Below are 17352 nucleotides of genomic sequence, written 5' to 3'. Positions count from 1 at the left end.
TGTAATACTACAGTTTACATCCTGAATTGTAGCTACACGAAGGCTGTGAACGGGATGACTCCACTGCAAGCCTTTTCTTGTAAGAAACCTTCAGCTGCACATTTTAGAGTTTTTAGATGTGACTGTTTGTGCATGTCCCTGATGCTACCAGGACCAAATGCCAAACCGAAGAGCCGGAAGTGTATTTTCTTGGGCTACAATGAAGAGGCAAAGGGTTATATCTCTATAACCCTGTTACCAAGAAGGTAATTGTAAGTCGCGATGTGGTCCTCTCAGAACAGCTGCATCAATTAGAGGAGGATGCTTCCTTCCCAGACAACCAGGACCAAGATATCCATCTAGTATCACCACCAACAGCAGACCGAACTCCCCTAATGGTGCTTGGAAGGATTCAAGATAAAGAAGATGAAGAAGAGCCTACAGAACCACAACGGCAACTGCCATTCCCGAAGTGGGTAAAGCAGCTTTTGGACAGTAGAGAACCTCCAGCCATTAAGGAGAAACCATCTGACCACCGCCGGTCCAAGAGATTAGAGGAGCAAAGAAGGATGCGAGAACACTTGGTCAACTATGCGTTGATGACAGAGGTGATCCATGCTGAAGAACCCAAGTGTCTTGAAGAGGCACAGGGTGATGGTAGGTGGATGGAGGCTATGCAATCAGAGTATGGCTCCATAATGAAGAATAGCACTTAGGACCTTGTGGATTGACCACCAAAACGCAAGGTAATCAGTACCAAGTGGGTATACAAGACTAAGTACAAGTCTGACGGCACGTTGGATAAGTACAGGGCTCGGCTCATGGCAAAAGGATTTGCATAGGTACATGGTTTTGATTATCAAGATACCTTTGCTCCCATAGCTCGACTAATCACAATTCGTAGTGTTTTGGCTTTAGCTGCCCAAGGAAGTTGACCCGTGTTTCAGATGGATATGAAATCTTCCTTTCTGAATGGAGATCTCAAGGAGGTATATGTGGAACAACCACCAGGTTTTGAGATCCTCGGTTCAGAAGGTAAAGTTTGCAAACTAAAGAAGGCAATCTACGGGCTGAAACAGGCCCCATGAGCGTGGTACCAATGAATTGATGCCTACTTTCTACAAAATGGGTTCAGGAGGAGCCCATCAGATGTAAATTTGTATATCTTCAAAGGAGGAGGCAGATGTATGATCGTGGTCCTTTATGTGGATGACCTTGTCATAACAGGAAACCATGAAGAGAAGATCTCGCAGACGAAGAATTTGCTAGGAAGAGAGTTTGAAATGATAGACCTCAAACTGATGCATTTCTGTTTGGGGATTGAAGTTTGGCAGGAGCCGAAATAGATCTTCATTTCATAGCTGAAGTATGCTGGAGAGATACTGAAGGCATTTGGCATGGCTGAGTAGGAGGTGACATTGAAAAGCCTCTCTCAACCTATCTTCATGAAAGGGTTTTTCCAAAGAAAACTGATTGAAGCAAACCATCAAGGTAGTTTCGCCAGCGAAACCCCTTTGAAGTAGGTCTTCCAAGGTAGTTTCGTTGGCATAACTTTCACATCCAATGTCCAAATATAGTCATTCAGCCACTCAAATTGATCAAAAAATCCCATTTGAGCACATCAATGGGGTTAGATTTTAGAAAATCTTGCATATATAGTATTAAACATTACATGTATTTTATGAGAGTGATATATAAGCCCAAGTTAATACTTATTTATAGTAATTTAAACTTCTAAAGTGTTTAATAGATAATTATATATGTATAATATTATTACAATGAGAGTGATTATGAGGGATGTTTCTTAAAGGAGTTATTTTTCAACACTTTTTTAAGGTGATAATAGGGATACAAAAGAATGTCTATGAATAAGAAAATTGATGTTATGTAAAAATGAATGAGTGACTAGTCTATATATTTTTATGATAAAGGGATCTAATTTCTAGTAAAATAAAAGTGTAAAAACCATGTTTCCTAAAAAAATATGATTTTCTAAATCTCTTGAAAAACACGCTCAAATAAACCTGCTCATAGGTTTTTGCTCGTAAAATTGACGCATTCCATCTCTTGGATCCCATGCATATCTTCAAGAATGTGGAGGCTCCTATTTGGGCACAATTAGTGGGCTCCAAAGACTTGAGAGGAGTGTAAGAAGACTTACGCACTATGAATAGGATGCCTCGTTTGTGGCCCCAGGTGTGTGCTCATAAAGTTGTCCTCCTGAAAGCAACATGGATCCTCTCTAAGAGAGAGGAGGCAGTGGTCAAGGCGGACATGGCCTCTTTTGAACACCAATAGGGTACATGCATTGCTTGAAAGGAGCATTTTCAAAGGACAATAAGTTGAGTGGGCTCAAGTCCCATGATTGGCACAAGGTCTTATAGGCATTCTAAGCAATAAGATTAGTGTATCAATAATCGTGATGCGTTAGTGTAATTATGATTATGTTATATTATTGATGTGACTTCTTTGTTGCTTGGATAGTTCATCCTCCCAATTAGATGTGAGAAAGGCTATATTCAAGATCAGTGGTATTGTGAGGTATGCTTACTATCAAATCACATTGATTGCATTTTCTTCAATTTAAGTTGAATAATCTGTAGACTGATTATGAATATATCTTACATGGGCATGTGAAATAGGTGGGTATCTCAAAAAGAGGTCTCCATATTGAGCATCGAGAAGGCTAGGGTGGAGTCCATCCAAGCCGTATGCTTACTTGAGAAGCACTTTTCCTCGAGCATTGTGACAAATCAAGTGCACTTGCTTGTGCACATAATTGATGAGGTGTTCATTTCAGGTACCGTTCATAGTCGGTGGATGTTTTTTCTTGAGTGGTTTATGAAAACTTTTAGGGGATTTGTAAGGCAAAGAGCAAGACTGGAAGTAAGCATGGCAAAGGGATGGCTTGTGCAAGAGTCATTAGTGTATATCATGAGTTTCTTGCACCCATGGATCCCGATATGCTGCAGCAAGGATGATGATTGCATCGTTGGTGAGGTTCCCCAAGGAAAAGAGATTGAAAGAAAGATGAGCGAAGAGCAAATACAAAAATTCAATAAGTTTGTATCCTCAATATCAAGGAGATGTAGAAGTGGATTGAGAGACATGAAGCGACCAAAGCAAAAAGAATAAATGCAAGGAGGAGATTCAGAGTAATGTACAGACAATCACAACCATATCCACGGGATATTGCCCTTCTCCCTAGTCATGTAATTGGATTGTCTACAATTGGCTCTACGTAAAGCCGAACCCAATGGAGAGACAATAAATGAGCATAAGTGAGAGTTATCATCTGAATGTATGATGCATGTAAGTTTCTTACCTCTTGACATAATTAAGTAATTATTTGTGGCAATAAACTCTATAAAATACATGCATCCTCATTGTTTTAATGATGCTCTTTTGTAGTACAAAAAGTACAATGCATTATGGTCATATCGTCAACATTTGCATGTGGAATGTATCCATTAAAAGAGAGTCCCATTGAAAGAGAGTCACATATGATTGTGGAGTCATGGCTAACTTCACAAAACATAGCCGAGCAAGTGCTTCAGATATCAATTTTCTCTCCTCGTAGTTGGATTATTGTGGGACCATACACAAAATCTATGAAATTGATTTCAAAAGATTTAGTATTTTCATTCTTTATGTAAAATCATTTAGAACTATTTACAACGGCCCCCATGCAACAGTAAGGAAAGACAGTAGTGGTGTCTTTGCAATAGACTCCACCAAACTTTGGACTAATGAAAGTGATACTTTTGTTCTTCCCGAGCATTGTGAGTAGGTGCATACTAATGATTTGAGTAATCAAATCTTTTGTTTTTAAAGATCAATCGGTACATGTACTTAAGCATAATTATATATATATAATTGATGGCATTTGGCACCCACCTTCAACATAGGTGGTTTTTCATTCGGATCATCTGATGCAAGATGGTGGTACATGATTCAAGTTGCACTACGAAGTAAGCCAATTCTTGAAGATAGAGATGTGGTATGGAGAGGCCACTACCAATGCCGCATCCAATTAATCAAGATGGTTTTATCGAAGAAGATGACGATCACAATATGAGCCAAGAGGAAGATGTGCATAATGACATCGTATGGGAGGAAGATGGAGATCACGATATTGAGGAATAAGATGACGATCATCAAGAATCACTTGAGTTTATTAAAGAAGATGATCAAGTCTTAGGTGAATATACAATGCTAGAGTACGATCTCGGGGGGGTCACTCATCATATGTAACCCTATCACGTGAGTTCAACAGAAGGATATTTTTTATTTCTAAAATTTACAGAAATAAATATACATAAGGGACTATTTAAAATAGTTTTGGAAAAAATTTACAGATTTGTATAGAAAAGGGGTACATTTTATTAATGAAAATTTTATAGATAAGGGATTTTAGAAATAGGCCTTGAACGCACGTGGTATAGAGGGTTTATACATAGTGACCCCCCCCGAGAGTACGATGATGATATAGAGATCAACTCGGTATAGAGTTGGAGATAGACTTGTTTGGCATGCCAGACTTGGCGCCATTGATGTAAATGCTCTTCATTGATTTTTTTAATCTCAAACTTAGACATAAATATATGAGCTTCAAACTTGACTATCTTAAAACGTCGATATGGAAAAAAACACTCTGTGTAAAACGTCGCTATAGGAAAGTGTCTCCATATAGTGACTCTATATAAACGTCACTATATAGCGACCTTTATATAGAGTTTCTATATAGCGACACTTTTCTAAACCCGCTTTGCTTACCAATGATTAGTGCCCCACATGCATTAAACGTCGACAGTTAACCTTTGGAATAAGGCCCATGTGTAGTAGTGAGGTAGGTCCCCAGGATCCTTCATGTCTCAATAATTGAATCCACCTAATGCATTACCAATCTCCTTTTGAAATGACTTTTGAGAATGAGTAGGAGTCACCCTTTCTCCAAATCAAGGGCCACCCTTGATTTTTGGAACAAGGGTCCCTGATTCCCTTTCTTTCAAGTTAGGACAAGGATGCGGATTGTCATCACATTTCCTAATATTTCAAACCAAACCAACCGTCATCCTCTCAATTCTTCCCATCATGAGTAATTACCATATAAAAGTAGGTTCTTGAAGAAGAATATGAACATGATAATGATAATAGATGAGATGTACATGAACATGGGTTAGAAATGAGTAGAAAACGAAATTCTAGCGAGTTCATAAATAATAGAAGGAAGACAATATAAGGAAGAGACCAATGATACAAACAAAGAAAAAGAGTTGATGGAGATGGGTTGAAGATGGCGACAATAATATAAAGAGAAGATACCGACTGGTTTGAATGAAAATGTAGAAAGGAAGAACATGTAGAGAAAGAGGCCCATGACCAAATACATAGAAAAGGAGGATATTGACTAGTTTGTTTTAAAATGTTCAATGAACATGCCTTTATCCATTTTCATCTCTTTCTTTGTGTTATAGTCATGGGTCTTTTCTTCTACACCTTCTTCCTTCTCTTACTCATTACCATACCACATGTTTTTAAACCACTCGCAATCTTGTTTTTATTGTTGTCCTACCAACCATCTCTTTCTCCAAATTTAATTTATTACTATCATTGTCATCAAAGAAAACAATAGGGGCAAATATTAGTTCTATGGTGAATATAGAGCCTTCTGCAATTGTCTAGGCTAGCATTTATAGCGCTTTTTAAAAAAATATTTGCATCTTTGAATTTCACAAATATGCCTATAAATAAACATAAGCTTGTCATACAACCTCAAAATTTAGCCCTCTAAGTACTCAAATCTCATTCAAGATGCTAGTTGTGTAATGTTTTGATATCAAATTCAAGATTAGAATGTGTATATTGGATTAGACACCAAGTTTAATCAAGCTCCATTGAGCAATGAATAAGTAAAACATTGAGAAGCTGTCCATATGAAATATATTCCCCAAACTTCACAAAAAAGGGCTTCAACCAATCATGCATTGGCCCTCTATTGAAGGCACACAAATAGTCAATTTTTTCTAGATGACACTCTTAAGAATTAAAGAGCCTCCATATGCTCATGCGATTAGGGTGTAGGTGGAAATCATAGGACCTTGGCTTTTTGTTGTTTTGCATTGTCTAAGTATTAATAATATGGCCTTTTCAAGATCCCATCACCCATCATCATAGAATGAGACGATAAAGTGTTAATGTATGATAGCATTGCTCAGTGCCGTTCCTCAAGGGGTATGACTATGGAGTATATACCTTTAGATTTTAACACTTATAGGTTGAAAATAAAGAAACAGAGAGGATGGAGAGAAAATTGGAATTGAAGGACCTACAAAGTATACGAATCCATGTATACGAATACATGGATATTGAGACCCACAACACTGCTAGTAATTGGTTAACCATCATAGTAAAAAGATAATGCAAATTAGCAATGTGTCAAATCGTTGCTTGCCATCTCATGTGGGATATGAATCTGGAGGATAACTTTTAGGAGAAAATAAGAAAATTTTATTTAACCATTAAATTGAGAGAAATTAAAGGACCTTTATATGATCATGTGATATGACTATAAAAGGAAGTTAAAGAGATTTTTTTTCCCTTATTTTCACTATATTTTGGTATCAATCCAATGGCCTTACCACTACAAGGCACAGGCCCTTTTCCGATGGAAATACTGACCTTTTTTGCACTAAAAACTTTTTTTTTGACGGGTGCAAAGTTAGATATTTACATCGCTATTAGCATCGAAAAAGAACAGTCGCTATATAAGCATCGCTATATAATGACACTAATAAATGTCACTATATAGCGACACTGGTAAGCGTCACTATATAGCGACACTGGTAAATGTCGCTATATAGCGATGATTAACAGAAGCTAAAAAAAACATTAGTGGGGCTAAGCAGGGCCTTAACAAGCCCTATTTTTCCCCACTAATTATTTTTTTAAAGTAATCTCTTGCCAACAACATTGTATTGGCATCCACCTAGGCTTATCCGTCTTGTCTTGAGGCATTGCTTCTTTCTTAGGTATTGTCTACGAATGTTGTTTGTTACAAAATTTTCTTTGTGAAAAGGGTGATACACAACAGGACAAAGCACCCATAGACATGCATGCAGATGTGTTTACTGAACTAAATAAAAAACTTACGGGCACGTCTATTTGTGCGTCTATTTTTGCATCTAGAGACTCGTGTCTAACAGCGCGTCTATATAGCAGACACGTGCATATAGATGTGCATTTAGATGCTTAAATAGACGCTTTTATAAATGCATTTATAGATGCAAAAATAGACGCTTGTCGAACAGACAGACGCGTTTATAGATGCACTGATAGACGTGCTTTATAATATTTTTTTTTAAATTTACAGAATGCTGTGTATGTTGTGTATGCTATATAGCTACAAGAATCCCATTTCCACATTGTGTAATTCAATTCTTACAGCCAACCGCATTTTAATTACAATTCCAAATAAAACATTACAACTCCAAAACGCAATAAAATTGAAAGCTCAAAAAGTGATTGTATGTACATATAGCACGAAGCTAAGCCACGTCATGTGGCTTCAAGTACAAAAAATAAGGAAGCTAAGCCACATCATGTGGCTTCAAGTACTAAAAATAAGAGGAGTGTATATACAAGAGGCACGAAGCCAAGCCAGTGGCTTTAAGTACAAAAGAGAGTAGCTAGCACTACTTCTACGACTAATCCTCGCTGCCTTCCATGCTCCCTTTAACGCTCCCTTCTGCGCCTCCTTCCTCCTCTTCTTCTTGTCGTCTTGTGCACGGGCCTATAAACAAGGGACAACATATATCAATGTATGAAAAATCAAATCTTTACTTATAATATTAACATTATTTAATTACTTTCAAATACCTCGGGGGCCGCTCCAGTAGCCTGGATATAATGCTCCTCAGTAATCAACCCATCATCATAGAAGTGCCTCCATGTATCTCCTCTGCGATGGTGGTAGTGGTAGGTTATCTCGACAGGAGTAGGGTATCTGCCCACGATCTCAAGCTACAAGACGACACAATTTGCAGAGGGATTAGTACAAAGAAACAACCTCCTAATAAACTACATAGGCAATATAATTTGAGATTGATACTTATAAATTGGGCCTCCCATGATTCAACACCCCCCGCTCCAAAATGCGCACTTCCATATTGCTCCATCTGGATCCTTCGTGCCTCCACGTGCTGCAGACTGGGGTCCTCCCTTGCTGACTTCATTGCTTTCTTCCACTCACACTTGTGAGTGGTGTGGGGCGGGCCTCTTGGTGGTTGACCTCCCTCCAACCTGGCAAGCTCTGCTAGTGCCTACCTCTTAAGCAAAGATCTTTTATTGCCAAGTATCGTAAAATCTTTGACTTGGCCCATTTATCTGTGAACTGGCGATTGGGGGGGTTAGGATACCAAGAGCGAACAACAGTGAGCATCTCATCAACCAACCTCTTTGGCTGGTCTTTGAAATGGATAAAGCAATCTCTGTAATTGTTAGCAATTATAGAGTGCATGAAGGCCATGATGTCCTTCCCTCATGCATCCATCAAGATGCCTCCTGTTTGAGTGATGTCATAAAATATCGTACCATCACCCGGAGGCACATCTAAATCATCTGAATCATCATCATCCCCACCGCCACCCCTCCCAAAGCACTGTGCCATGCATCCCCCACTGTTCTCCTGCTACTACGCCTGCTACCATGTCATGTTGAGCTAGTACGCTGGCCACTCGTAGCTGGAGACTGCACGAGACTACGCTGACTACTCATAGCTAGAGAATCGAGTCTTGACGGCACAAGAGTATGTCAACGGCTCTGCGAGACAGAAGGACCTCCTGACGGCATGGGGGAAGGGGCATAAGATGGCATGGTAGAAGGGGCATAAGAGGGCATGGGGGAAGGGGCATAAGATGGCATGGTAGATGGGCCTGCGCTATGTAGCCGGCTGGGCTGTGCTGACTCCGCTAGGGTGATCTCAGCTAGTGTGGGGTGGTTTGGAGTCTGTAGTGCTGACTCCTGGGGAGTGTTTAGAGTACCCATCATATACCCATATAACTCCACAGGACTAGGAGGGTGCCCTAAAAGGTTATATAAGTCCCTAAAAATAGAATCCCGAGGATCAGGTGAGCTCGAAGCGCTTCCTGGCCACATGATGGATGAACTGGAAAAAAGAAAAAAAAACTATTACTGATGAGCTGAGAAGAAAGGGGAAGGGAAGAGAGGATTACGTTCGGAGCACGTCTATAGACGCGTCTGATTAGCACGTCTATTTTTGCGTATAACAACGCGTCTATAGATGTGGCTGTTTGTGTCTGCAAACAGGCTAGACGCGCGTCTAGACGTGCCTGTAGACGCGATTTTAGACGCGCTCTGAGATGCGCCTATAGACGCGCTCTGACAGACGAACTTTTCTAAAAAGTAGAAAAGGACATGCGCCCAATACACCAACATAACACTAATACCCAAATCATGCGTTTTTTGGATACAAGAAAGTACAAATCCAAAGAGAGCATCCAAAAAAGATCAACTACAAAAAGACTTACCTTGGATAGAGGTATGGAAGGTTCTTCTCCTATTTCAAAGTTGCTTCTCCTCCTTGTTTGCCCTTCTCTCCTTTAAGCTTGGAAGTAAGTGTGGGTGCCTTCCTCTTAAGTGTAAGCTTGGAAGTAAGTGTGGGTGCCTTTCTCTTAAGCATCGAAACTGTGGATCTGCTATGAATGAAGCAAGCAAGCCGTGCAAAGTGTAAGTAATGTGAAGAAAAGCGAAGCAAGCACGCTAAAAGCAGGTTTAAAAGCCGCGTCTATAGGTGTGTTTAATAGCGCGTCTATAGGTGTGTCTAAATACATAGGGTAGATGCAGTTTTAGACGCGCTTTTAGACGTGCACCACAGAACAAATATATGCACTTTTAGATGCGCCTTTAGATGCGCCACAGAGTTTAAAATTAAATATTTGAAGAAGAGCAAATTTTTTTGGGTTGTTTATTTGTAGGATGTCCATCTTCAACAAGTAGCTCCAGTGAGGATGAATCCCTCCGTATCCACCATCGCGAAATGTGGTTGGAGCAAAAAATCAAATGTATGTGTGATCGATGTCGAGGAAACATGTATCATGCAGGCAGGATTACACTCAATCACATCTCAAAGTATGGAGAATGGGATGTGACCGTAAACATGGTAAGGGTTTGTAAGTTAAGGTTGATTGAGATACCTATGGGTGTTCATATGTTTGAGTTATGATCCCATTTTGATTTGATACAGGATGCAGTGCCACACCCGCATATGTTGCCCTATGCTCGCTGTGAGGAGGCGAAGCGTCGGCGATATGAGGTGGGATCTTTCGGAGGGACCGTTACGGATGCATCGAGTGATGGTGATAGTAGCCCTCTGCGATTACCTCATGAAGCCATGGAGGAGGAGGTGTTTGATGATATGGTGTGGGATTTATATGTCCATCAAGGGAGGGATGATAGCATGGAGCAGGATGATCTTTTTACTGCAGCATCGACTCCACTGTTTGAGGGGTCCACATTCTCTATTCTATGTGCCTCCCTTGAGTTACTAAACTTGCAAACCATCTATGGATGGATCAATGCAAGTTTGAATGCATTAATGAAGTAAGCTTTAAAGTCTATTTTGCAAACATGGGGAATTATGCTAGTGGGTCAATTACTTGAATGCTTTTCCTCATTTATGGTCTTCACGTGCAGGCTATTGTGTAAAATGCTTCCAAGGGAGAATAAATTACCGACCTCAAGAGATATGGCAAGGCAACATGTGACCTCTCTTGGAGGATTAGATTACAAGCACATCCATGCATGTGTCAATGATTGCGTTTTGTTTCGTGGACTACATAAGGATGCAAGAGAGTGTCCTACTTGTGGAGATGCAAGATATAGAGCAGATCTCAAAACTTTGGACGTGCCTCGTAAGGTTCTGTGACATTTTCCCATAATCCCTTGCATCCAACATATGTTCAAGTGCAAATCTATTGCAGAGCTCATGTCATGGCATTCCTCCAATCGATCAACCGATGGCAAGTGGAGAACTCCCGCAGACTCTCCTACGTGGAAGCATATTGAAGACACATGGCCAAGCTTCAAGGAAGAACCTAAGAGCTTGAGACTTGGATTGGGTATGGACGGTGTGAACCCATTTCGTCTCAAAAGTATGTCTTATAGTGTATGGCCAGTGATATTGGTGAATTATAATCTTCCACCCTCTATGGCTATTAAGAAAGGACATGTTATGCTGTCTCTTCTAATTCCAGGGAAACATAAAGTCAAAAACCCTGATGTTTATTTGGAGCCTTTGATTGATGAGCTAGAGATACTTTGGAGAGGTATCGAGGTGCATGATGTGAGCAGGCCTCCCTCATCATGAGACTTCAACTGCAAAGCAGTCTTGATGTGGACAATGCATGACTTCCCAGGCTATGGCAAGTGTTCAGGTAAGCATTGCACTTCTAATTATGAATAGGCAAAGGATGTGGCACCCTAAACCCACCTTCAACTCTTAATTGCATCTATTGTTCAGGTCTCACTACATCGGGTTACCATGCATGTCCTGTTTGTGGTCCTTCGCTAGTTGCCTCACGGGCAAACGCATTGAATAAGGTCATCTATGAGAATCAGCATTGATTTCTCCCACCTAATCATCGTAGATATGTTGCCCTTTGGAATGAAGTCCTCCCACAATCACTCACCGCGGGAGATTGGATGAGAATTTGGGATGGTTCCATGACTCCTCCACCACTTGGCATGAGTTGGTAAGGGTTTGTAACTATTGTGTGCTATATTGGCTGGAAATAAAGATTGCCCGCTAACACCAACTTTTGTTTAGATACTCCATCTTTTATCGTTTACCATATTGGTCCCACCTCAAGATCAATCACCTGCTTGATCCCATGCATATCTTCAAGAATGTGGCATCTACCATTTGGGAGCATTTGAATGGGACACGAGATTCCACAGGCATAAGGGAGGATCTACGTACCACAGGGAGGATGCGTGAAGCTTGGCCACAAGAGAGACCAAATGGGCATGTTTTTTTACCTCGTGCACCGTGGATGTTATCAAAGCTAGAGATGGCGATGGTGAAGCACGCTATTACTACAATTCATACTCCCACTGGATGCATGAGGTGTTTGAAGGAAGCCTTTACAAAGAGCAAGAAAAGAGGTGTAGAGCAATTATATGGCTTGAAATCTCATGGTTGGCACAAGATGCTCCAAGTAAGTATTTTATGTGCATAATATCTTTTTCCTTTCAAATTTGTGAGTGAATAATTATAAGCAACTAATCAACCACCTCCTCGTGGGTTCAATTCATACTACCTACTAGCATTTCACGTAGTGCATCGAAGGATGTGAAAGATTGTATTTACAAGATGGGCGAGCTTGTGAGGTACTTTATATGATACAAAATATGATGTGTATCAATGCTCCATGCAAGTTTGAATGCATATTGCTAATATGGTGTATTTTTTCATTTCTAGGTATGTGAGCTCAAAGGAAATAGATCCCACCATGCTTGAGAATACTCGAGTTATGTCAATGGAGGTGATTTGTTTAGTGGAGGAGACATTTCCACGTTCTATTCTCACAAGCCAACTACATCTTATAGTGCATTTGGTGGATGAGATTGCTATATGCGGTACTATACATGCATGATGGTTGTTCTTCCTCGAGCGCTTCATGAAGACCTTGAAGGGCTTCGTGAGACAAAATGCAAGACTCGAAGGTAGCATGGCCGAGGGTTGGTTGGTACAAGAGTCACTTGTATATATTTTTGAGTTTCTTGTTGATGTGGATAGCTCTCTCCCACGACTATGGAGAGATGATGAAGACCTAAGGATGACCTCTATTGTGCCTCAAAGGAAAGGACTCAACAAAGTAATAGACACGGAGTTGCATAATAGTATCCACCTCTATTGCGTGCTTAATAGTGATGTGATGAAAAGATGGGTGACAAGATACAAGGATCCAAAGTCAAGAAGACAAGAAGAAAGGGCCCTCTTTCATACACACCACAGATCTCGTGTGCCATACCCTCAGTATCTAAGAGCACTTCCAAAGGATATTCATGTGGATTGGATACTTGATGAAATGGAGAAAGCAGAGAAAGACGAGGGGATGCATATCACAATGGAAGAATGGGTGTATGCTAGGGGATGCATGAGCAAGGTCGGTATATATAATGTTATGCATAAGTTAGGAGCTTTCAATAATTTAGATTGCTTATTTAATTGACTTTGTCTTGGTTTAGTGCACTATGTTCAATGCCATATGGTGTGAGGGCAAGCATTTTCAAACACAACGGATTGATGATAAGAGAAACACACAAGATTGCGGCATCATTGCTAGCTTTGAGGGAGCTAATGGAGCCATGGATGATTATTGTGGCATAATCCAATATATTATTAAGCTTGACTTGCGATGCTTCTTTGTGTATGTTTTGGATGTAAAGTGGTTTAAGGATGTGGTGGAAAGAGGCCCTAATGCAACAATCAAATGCCATGCAAGTGGCTTTGTAACTATTGACTCCACAAAGTTTTGGCAAAGTAGGAAGGACACACTAGTACTACCGCAACAATGTGAACAGGTACTGTGCACACATATAAAAATACTCGCTTTTAAATATTTAATGCAAGAAAAATAACATGATTGTATTTGTGTTTGAATTAGGTTGTCTATCAACCAATGGCGGATAATAATAGATGGTGGCATGTCATACCTATTATGCCACATTCCAAAGTGATGTATAGTACATTTACTAATATGGAGCGTATGGAGGATGATCATGTCCATGGACATGATGATGACTGTGATACGAGAGAGGAGGATGATCATGAGATAGGAGATACAGATATTGAGGCGATTACCTGTGAGGACGAGCCTACCATTGGTGATCCTGATTTCGATGAGCACATGAGTAGCACAAGTACTAGTGGGTTGAATGTATTTGTAGACCTAAACACTTGTTTGGATTTTGAAGTAGATAGTTTGGCAAGGGTTGATCTCATTGAGGATGAGATTGAACCGTAGCCCCATCATTGATATTGGCAAAACTATTTTACATATTGTATCGTTCTCCTCACCTCACTTAATTCTTGTATATGTGGGCTTGCAAAAAAGTATTGATGTTTTTGTTAAAATTATGTGCTTTGGTAATCATGGGCAATGTTTGGAAAGCAATGATGTACACCTAAATCTCACTTTCTATATTCTCTGGTTTGCGTCTATATACGCGTCTAATTGTGTGTCTAATTCGTAGTGTAAACGCGTAAATAAACACACTAATACATGTGCAAATAGACACGCTGATAAATGCTATGTTAGACGAGCTAGTATTTTCTCAGTTTAGATGCACAAATAGACGTGTTAATACATGCGTAAATAGATGCATTGATAAACGCAGTGTTAGACAGGCCCGTATTTTCTCAGTTTAAGTGCGCAAGTAGATGTGTTAATACATGTGCAAATAGACGAGTTGTTAGATGTGCATTTAGATGCACCCGTAATTCCTCTAGTCAAGCAACGCCTATAGACGCGCCCACTATTTTGCACGTCTATAGTTGCTTTGTGTTGTTGTGATACAAAATCGCTCAAACGAGCCGAGCGATAGAAGCATATACATGTTGAAGATATACAACATTGTTTGTTACAAAATTACCCTTTTGAAAAGGGTGATACAAAATCACTCAAACGAGCTGACATATAGAAGCATATACATGCAGAAGTATATACAAACTACTACTAATGCTACTACTACTACTACTCATCCGAATCATCATCCTTGTCCTCGTCCTCATCATGGTTGTGCTAGCCTGTTCCCTGGCCCTCATGAGCCATGCCTGATCCCTAGCCCTCATTGAAGCTGTGTAAGCCAAATCTCTCATCATCATCACTCACCTTCGCTGATGGGACATTTGAGCTTGCACTCTAAGAGTGAAACCATATTAATTGGAAATTAGGTTGGAACTTAAAGAATAAAACAATTTAAAAAGTGAGATTATAAGTAGGAGTAGACACCAGCCACATCAGCCCAATCGACCGTCGCTCCCATGGCCTCCATCTCAATAAACCATGGCTTTGTTCCTATATAGAATGTGCATCTCAACTCTTTGTCTATGGAAAGGCGACCCATCACACCTGAGCATAAACATAGGAAAATGCAGATGCTTATGAAAGAGAGGAAATAAGAAAGGGGAAAAGAAGAGAAGGAAGAGGGGGAAAAAGAAGGAAAAAAGAGAGGGAAAAAGCATATGAGCATATGAGCATATGCTCCATGAATGCATAAGTATAAGCATATGAGCATAAGCATAGGAAAATGCATATGCTTATGAAAAGAAGAGAAGAGAGGAGGAAAGAGAGGAAATAAGAGAGGGGAAAAGAAGAGAAAGGAAGAGGGGAAAAGAGAAGGAAAAAAGAGGGGGGAAAAGCATATGAGCATATGCTCATGCATAAGCATAAGCATATAAGTGATGATGTGCCTAAGTACAAGGCCCATTTGGTTGCTAAAGGGTTCAAGCAAGAGAAGGGTGTGGACTTTGATGAGATATTCTCTCCGGTTGTGAAGATTACCACACTTAGATGTGTACTTGGACTTGTGGCAATAGAAGATACATAGCTTATGCAGATGGATGTCAAGATAGCTTTCTTGCATGGGGATTTGCATGAGGAAATTTACATGATATAGTTGGAAGGCTTTTAAGAAAAGGGCAAAAAGCATTTGGTTTGCAAGCTGAAAAAGAGTCTCTATAGCCTTAAGCAAGCGCCTAGAGAATGGTATCACAAGTTTGAAGCTTTTATTCAGTCCTAGAGTACACTAAAAGGGCTAAGGATAATACCCTGATACTCGTGGCACTTTATGTGGATGATATGTTATTGGCTAGCAACAACACTTGTGAGCTTGATGCATTGAAGGCGAAGTTGCATGAGGCCTTTGACATGAAGGATTTGGGACCTGCAGGTCATATTCTTGGTATGTGCATCACGCGTGACCAGAGTAGGAAACTTTTTTGGCTCTCACACATGGCTTTTGGAACTGCACTTGTCAAGATGGGTGGGATGTGTGGGAGGATGTGCAAAGCAAGGAGATTGGCAGGATATGCTGAACATCGGCTTGCTAATGAAGCACTGATTCATGTCTTGAGTAGAAGAAACTCACGTATTTATCTTTATCTAGCATCTACATATTTGTGACCCTTCTACTGGTTTGTGCTAGGCTAAAAGTAGCAAAAAGAGGTTACAAATACATGCTGAAATTGCCAGACAATTATGAAAACATACTTTTCCTAGCAGCACCTTGGTTGACATGTATGACAAATGTGGCTTGCTTGGAAAAGCACTAGAAGTGTCTCACAAGCTTCAAGTTCAAGATATAGTCTCCTAAACCATACTAGTTGGAGGGTATGCTACTCATAGGCTTGGCAAGGAAGCACTGAGCTATTTCAAATGGATGCAATTGGAGGGCATACATGCATCTACTATCACATACATTTGCATCTTGAAAGCTTATGGTAGCATCCAATCCATATTAAAAGCTTGTGGCAGTACCTTGGTTGATGTGTATGCCATATTTGGATTCCTTGTGAAATCAAGCAATGTATTTGATAGGGTTATGCTCATAATGTAGTCTCATGGATTGCAATACTTGGAGGATATGTTGAACATGGACTTTGTAAGGAAATACTAAACTATTTTACCAAGATGCAACAAGATAGTGTGTCTTCAAATTTTGTTTATGGCTTGAAAGCTTGTGGCAGCATCAGAACCATAGATAAGAGCCAAACATACATAATGAGATTGGAAGATGGTGGATAGCAGAAGCAGCAAGCCATTGTATCCAGACTAGTGGGGTAAAGTTCTCTAGTTTTGGATTGCCTACTAGCCTATAAATAGCCTCCATTGGGTTGGTCTTATAACTTTTGGAGACGAAATCTGCCAACTCTCCCCACACACATAGCACTTTGTATCCAACACATAAACAAATAAACTTAACCACACACAAATGTGTGGTTAAGTTTATTTGTTTATGTGTTGGATACAAAGTGCTATGTACTAAATGCAAAAATATTAGTCAGTCAATCCTATGCACATGCTATATGAAAAATACTATGTACAAAATACAAAATCTTACATTTCTAAAAACAAAGTACCATGTGCAAAATGCAAAATGCTATGTTCTATATCCCAAACTCAAATTGCTACATGCTATATGCAAAATAGTATGTGAAAAATGCAAAATGATATGAACCCAAGGAAGGGCACATTCCTTGGTCTTATAATTTTTGGAGAGAAAATGTGCCGACTCTCCCCCCACACAAATGTGTGGTTAAGTTTATTTGTTTATGTGTTCGATATAAAG

Source organism: Dipteris shenzhenensis, chromosome 31 (genome assembly GCF_047967505.1).
Source record: "Dipteris shenzhenensis isolate YYH24624 ecotype China chromosome 31, Dip_SZ_1.0, whole genome shotgun sequence".
In the NCBI taxonomy this organism is placed as follows: Eukaryota; Viridiplantae; Streptophyta; class Polypodiopsida; order Gleicheniales; family Dipteridaceae; genus Dipteris; species Dipteris shenzhenensis.
This window is presented reverse-complemented; position numbering follows the sequence as displayed.